We start from the raw sequence: 6,355 nt of genomic DNA on the forward strand, positions 1-6,355 counted from the left end.
AACAAAAAGAAAATTACCTAATCTGAGCAACAAGATGAACCGTCAGTTGTCCAAACTCGAACAATCCCCGGCAACGGCGCCAAAAACTTGGTACGCAGAAATTGCGCCAAAATAGGCTCTTACTGGCGTTTTCTTGCCAGTGAGCTCTTTTTCTCTGTTTTATTTGCAGATTCCTTCCGTAACCCTGTGAACTTATGCAATTGATTCTTTACCTTGTTATCAATGAACTCTATATAAACAAATAAAAATAAAAATAGAAATAGGGCAAAATGCTCAGAGGATTGATGCCCCATGGCTGGGTTGCCTCCCAGCAAGCGCTTCTTTATTGTCTTTAGCTGGACCTTGCTGAGCTTTTAGTCTAGCTTCAGCCTTGAGCATTCTTGCTCAACGTTGCCTTCAAGATAGTGCTTGATTCTCTGTCCATTGACAATGAGTCTCTTATCAGAATCAATATCTTGAAGCTCTACATAACCATATGGTGATACACTTGTAATCACATATGGTCCCCTCCACCGGGATTTTAATTTCCTGGGGAATAGCCTGAGTCTAGAGTTAAACAGCAGAACCTTCTGTCCTGGTTCAAAGATTCTAGATGACAGCTTTCTATCATGCCACTTTTTTTATTTCTCTTTATAAAGCTTGGCATTTTCGAAAGCTGTGAATCTGAATTCCTCTAGCTCATTTAATTGGAGCAATCTTTTTTCTCCTGCTAACTTGGCATCAAAGTTTAGGAATCTGGTTGCCCAGTAGGCTTTATGTTCCAGTTCCACGGGCAGGTGACATGCCTTATGATGAGCAGATAATTTATACGCTTTTCGGCATTGTTTTTAGTATGTTTTTAGTAGGATCTAGTTACTTTTAGGGATGTTTTCATTAGTTTTTATGTTAAATTCACATTTCTGGACTTTACTATGAGTTTGTGTGTTTTTCTATGATTTTAGGTATTTTCTGGCTGAAATTGAGGGACTTGAGCAAAAATCAGATTCAGAGGTTGAAAAAGGACTGCTGATGCAGTTGGATTCTGACCTCCCTGCACTCAAAGTAGATTTTCTGGAGCTACAAAACTCGAAATGGCACGCTTCCAATTGAGTTGGAAAGTAGACATCCAGGGCTTTCCAGCAATATATAATAGTCCATACTTTGGCCAAGAATAGACGACGTAAACTGGCGTTCAACGCCAGCCTTCTGCCCAAATCTGGCGTCCAGCGCCAGAAAAAGATCCAAAACCAGAGTTGAACGCCCAAATTGGCACAGAAACTGGCGTTCAACTCCCCAAATGGCCTCTGCACGTGGAACACTTAAGCTCAGCCCAAACACACACCAAGTGGGCCCCGGAAGTGGATTTATACATCAAATACTTACTCATGTAAACCCTAGTAGCTAGTTTATTATAAATAGGACCTCTTACTATTGTATTAGGCATCTTTGGTCTCAGTTTTAATCCATTGTTCATCTTTGGATTACCTTATGATCCTTTGATCACGTTTTGGGGGCTGGCCATCTCGGCCATGCCTGGACCTTCACTTATGTATTTTTAACGGTAGAGTTTCTACACTCCATAGATTAAGGTGTGGAGCTCTGCTCTCCCTCAAAGATTAATGCAAAGTACTACTATTTTCTATTCAATTCTTCTTATTTCGCTTCTAAGTTATCCATTCGCACCCAAGAACGTGATGAAGGTGATGATTATGTGTGACGCTCATCATCCTTCTCCCTTATGAACGTGTGCCTGACAAACACTTCCGTTCTACATGAAATAAGCTAGAATGAATATCTCTTAGATCTCCTAACCAGAATCTTCGTGGCGTAAGCTAGAATGATGGCGGCATTCAAGAGAATCCGGAAAGTCTAAACCTTGTCTGTGGTATTCCGAGTAGGATTCAATGATTGAATGACTGTGACGAGCTTCAAACTCGCGATTGTTGGGCGTTAGTGACAGACGCAAAAGGAGGGTGAATCCTATTCCAGCATGATCGGGAACTGACAGATGAATAGCCGTGCCGTGACAGGGTGCGTGAGCATATTATTCACTGAGAGGAGGGGATGTAGCCACTGACAACGATGATGCCCTTGCATAAAGCCAGCCATGGAAAGGAGTAAGACAGATTGGATGAAGATAGCAGGAAAGCAGAGGTTCAGAGGAACGAAAAGCATCTCCATTCGCTTATCTGAAATTCCTACCAATGATTTACATAAGTATCTCTATCTCTATTTTATTATATCATATTCGAAAACACCATTATCACTTTATATCTGCCTGACTGAGATTTACAAGGTGACCATAGCTTGCTTCATACCAACAATCTCCGTGGGATTCGACCCTTACTCACGTAAGGTATTACTTGGACGACCCAGTGCACTTGCTGGTTAGTTGTATCGAAGTTGTGACAATTATGAATTAAGATCAAAGCACCAAGCTTTGGAGCCATTACCAGGGATTGTTCGAGCCTGGACATCACAATTTCGTGCACCAAGTTTTTGGCGCCGTTGCCGGGGATTGTTTGTGTTTGGACAACTGACGGTTCATCTTGTTGCTCAGATTAGGTAATTTTATTTTTATTTTATTTTCAAAAAAATTTTTCAAAAATATTTCTAAAATTTTCTCATCTATTTTCGAAAATAATATAAAAATGTTTTCAAAAATATATTTTTCTTCAGAATTTTTAAGAATGAATTCTAGTGTTTCATGATGATTTGTTGAATCCTGGCTGGCTGTAAGCCATGTCTAATTTTTGGACTGGGGTTTCAACTTACCATCACAAATGAAGAGATTCTCACACACTTAGTTGCTCTATACATGAAAAGTATCCATATCTGCTGAAGCTTGGCTGGCCATTGGCCATGTCTAGTGTTTTGGACTGGAGCTTTCATTGAAAGCTTGGCTGGCTAGTGAGCCATGTCTAATTCCTGGACTGAAGCTTTAGACTAACATGGCAAGATTCCTGGAATTCATATTAAAAATTTTGGAATCCTTATTTTTCTTTCTTTCTAAATATTTTTCGAAAATAAAAATCCAAAAAAATTAGAAAATCAAAAAAATCAAAAATATTTTTGTGTTTCTTGTTTGAGTCTTGAGTCATGTTATAAGTTTGGTGTCAATTGCATATGCATCTTACATTTTTTCGAAAATTTTATGCATTCATGGTGTTCTTCATGATCTTCAAGTTGTTCTTGGTAAGTCTTCTTGTTTGATCTTGATGATTTTTTGTTTTGTGTCTTTTCATGTTTATCATATGCATTCTTGAATTCTTAGTGCGTAAGCATTAAAGAATTCTAAGTTTGGTGTCTTGCATGTTTTCTTTGCATTAAAAATTTTTCAAAAATATGTTCTTGATGTTCACCATGACATTCAAAGTGTTCTTGGTGTTCATCTTGACATTCATAGCATTCTTGCATGCATTCATTGTTTTGATCTAAAAATTTCATGCATTGCATATTTTTCATGTTTTTCATAAAAATTTCAAAAATAAAAAAAATATCTTTCCCTTTTTCTCTCATCAAATTCGAAAATTTGGATTGACTTTTTCAAAAATTTTTAAAATCAAATTGTTTTTCATGAGTCAAATCAAATTTTCAATTTGAAAATCTTATCTTTTTCAAAATCTTTTTCAAAAATCAAATCTTTTTCAAAATTCTTAGTTATTTTCGAAAATTCCAAAAATATTTTTCAAAATCTTTTTCTTATTTTTATACCAAATTTTCGAAAATAACATAATCAATTAATGTTTTGATTCAAAAATTTGAAGTTTGCTACTTGCTTGTTAAGAAAGATTCAAACTTTAAGTTCTAGAATCATATCTTGTGATTTCTTATGAATCAAGTCATTAATTGTGATTTTAAAAATCAAATCTTTTTCAAAAACTAATTTCTATCATATCTTTTCAAAAATATCTTCTCATCTTATCTTTTTCAAAAATATATTTTCAAAATATCTTTCCTAACCTCCTAACTTCCTATCTTTTCAAAATTTGTTTCAACTAACTAACTAACTTTTTGTTTGTTTCTTAACTTTTTCAAAACTACCTAACTAACTCTCTCTCTCTAATTTTCGAAAATATCTTCCCTCTTTTTCAAAAATTTCTTTTTTATTAACTAATTATTTTTATTTTTAATTTTTAAAACTTAATTTTCGAAAATTACTAACATTTTTTCAAAAACCATTTTTCAAAAATCACTAACTCTTTTTCAAAATAATTTTCGAAAATTATCCCTTCCCCATCTCATTCTATTTATTCATTCATATCCTAACATCTCATCTCACATCTCTTCCATCCGTACAGTTGTGTTTCTTCCTTTACATCACATTCTTTGTCTCCCCCTCTTTTCTTCCACTCACAAAGGGATCCCTATACTGTGGTATAAAGGATCTCTATTATTATTATTATTTTTCTGTGCCTTCTTCTTTGTCATATGAGCAGGAGCAAGGATAAGAACATTCTTGTGGAAGCAGATCCAGAACCTGAAAGGACTCTGAAGAGAAAATTAAGAGAAGCTAAAATACAACAATCCAGAGATAACCTTTCAGAAATTTTCGAACAGGCAGAGGAGATGGCAGCCGAAAATAATAATAATGTAAGGAAGATGCTTGGTGACTTTACTGCACCTAATTCCAATTTACATGGAAGAAGCATCTCCATTCCTGCCATTGGAGCAAACAACTTTGAGCTGAAACCTCAATTAGTTTCTCTAATGCAGCAGAACTGCAAGTTTCATGGACTTCCAGCTGAAGATCCTTTTCAGTTTTTAACTGAATTCTTGCAGATATGTGATACTGTTAAGACTAATGGAGTAGATCCTGAAGTCTACAGGCTCATGCTTTTCCCTTTTGCTGTAAGAGACAGAGCTAGATTATGGTTGGATTCTCAACCCAAAGACAGCCTGAACTCTTGGGATAAGCTGGTCACGGCTTTCTTAGCCAAGTACTTTCCTCCTCAAAAGCTGAGCAAGCTTAGAGCTGATGTTCAAACCTTCAGACAGAAAGAAGGTGAATCTCTCTATGAAGCTTGGGAAAGATACAAACAGTTGACCAAAAAGTGTCCTTCTGACATGCTTTCAGAATGGACCATCCTGGATATATTCTATGATGGGTTATCTGAGCTATCAAAGATGTCACTGGACACTTCTGCAGGTGGATCCATTCACCTAAAGAAAACGCCTGCAGAAGCTCAAGAACTCATTGACATGGTTGCTAATAACCAGTTCATGTACACTTCTGAAAGGAATCCTGTGAGCAATGGGACACCTATGAAGAAGGGAGTTCTTGAGGTTGATACTCTGAATGCCATATTGGCTCAGAATAAAATATTGACTCAGCAAGTCAATATGATCTCTCAGAGTCTGCATGGAATGCAAGCTGCATCCAACAGTACTCAAGAGGCTTCTTCTGAAGAAGAAGCTTATGATCCTGAGAACCCTGCAACATGGAGAAATCATCCAAATTTCTCATGGAAGGATCAAAAGCCTCAACAAGGCTTTAATAATGGTGGAAGAAACAGGTTTAGCAATAGCAAGCCTTTTCCATCATCAACTCAGCAACAGACAGAGAACTCTGAACAAAATGCTTCTAATTTAGCAAATCTAGTCTCTGATCTATCTAAGGCCACTGTAAGTTTCATGAATGAAACAAGGTCTTCCATTAGAAATCTGGAAGCACAAGTGGGCCAGCTGAGTAAAAGGATCACTGAAATCCCTCCTAGTACTCTCCCAAGCAATACAGAAGAGAATCCAAAAGGAGAGTGCAAGGCCATTGACATAAGCGCCATGGCCGAACCTGTGAGGAGAGGAGAGGACGTGAATCCCAAGGAGGAAGACCTCCTGGGACGTCCAGTGGTCAATAAGGAGCTTCCCTCTGAGGAACCAAAGGACTCTGGGGCCCATCTAGAGACCATAGAGATTCCATTGACCCTCCTTATGCCCTTCATGAGCTCTGATGAGTATTCCTCTTCTGAAGAGAATGAGGATGTCACTGAAGAGCAAACTGCCAAGTTTCTTGGTGCAATCATGAAGCTGAATGCCAAATTGTTTGGCATTGATACTTGGGAAGTTGAACCCCCCTTGTTCGTCAATGAACTAAGTGATCTGGATCAACTGACATTACCTCAGAAGAGACAGGATCCTGGAAAGTTCATAATACCCTGTACCATAGGCACCATGATCTTTAAGGCTCTGTGTGACCTTGGTTCAGGAATAAAACTCATGCCCCTCTCTGTAATAGAGAAACTGGGAATCTATGGGGTGCAAGCTGCTAAAATCTCATTAGAGATGGCAGACAGCTCAAGAAGACAGGCTTATGGACAAGTAGAAGATGTATTAGTAAAGGTTGAGGGCCTTTACATACCTACTGATTTCATAGTCC

At 37.5% G+C, this 6,355-nt stretch overlaps 1 non-coding gene across 1 annotated transcript; it reads right to left on the reverse strand.

The window, feature by feature from the left end:
• Nucleotides 1-4,944: 4,944 nt before the first annotated feature.
• On the reverse strand, nt 4,945-5,052 carry LOC112753447 (small nucleolar RNA R71). Its single transcript, XR_003177835.1, has one exon. It is a non-coding gene; the product is annotated as a small nucleolar RNA R71 (small nucleolar RNA).
• Between the last annotated feature and the right edge of the window lie 1,303 nt (nt 5,053-6,355).

Source organism: Arachis hypogaea, chromosome 15, assembly GCF_003086295.3.
Source record: "Arachis hypogaea cultivar Tifrunner chromosome 15, arahy.Tifrunner.gnm2.J5K5, whole genome shotgun sequence".
Classification (NCBI taxonomy): domain Eukaryota; kingdom Viridiplantae; phylum Streptophyta; class Magnoliopsida; order Fabales; family Fabaceae; genus Arachis; species Arachis hypogaea.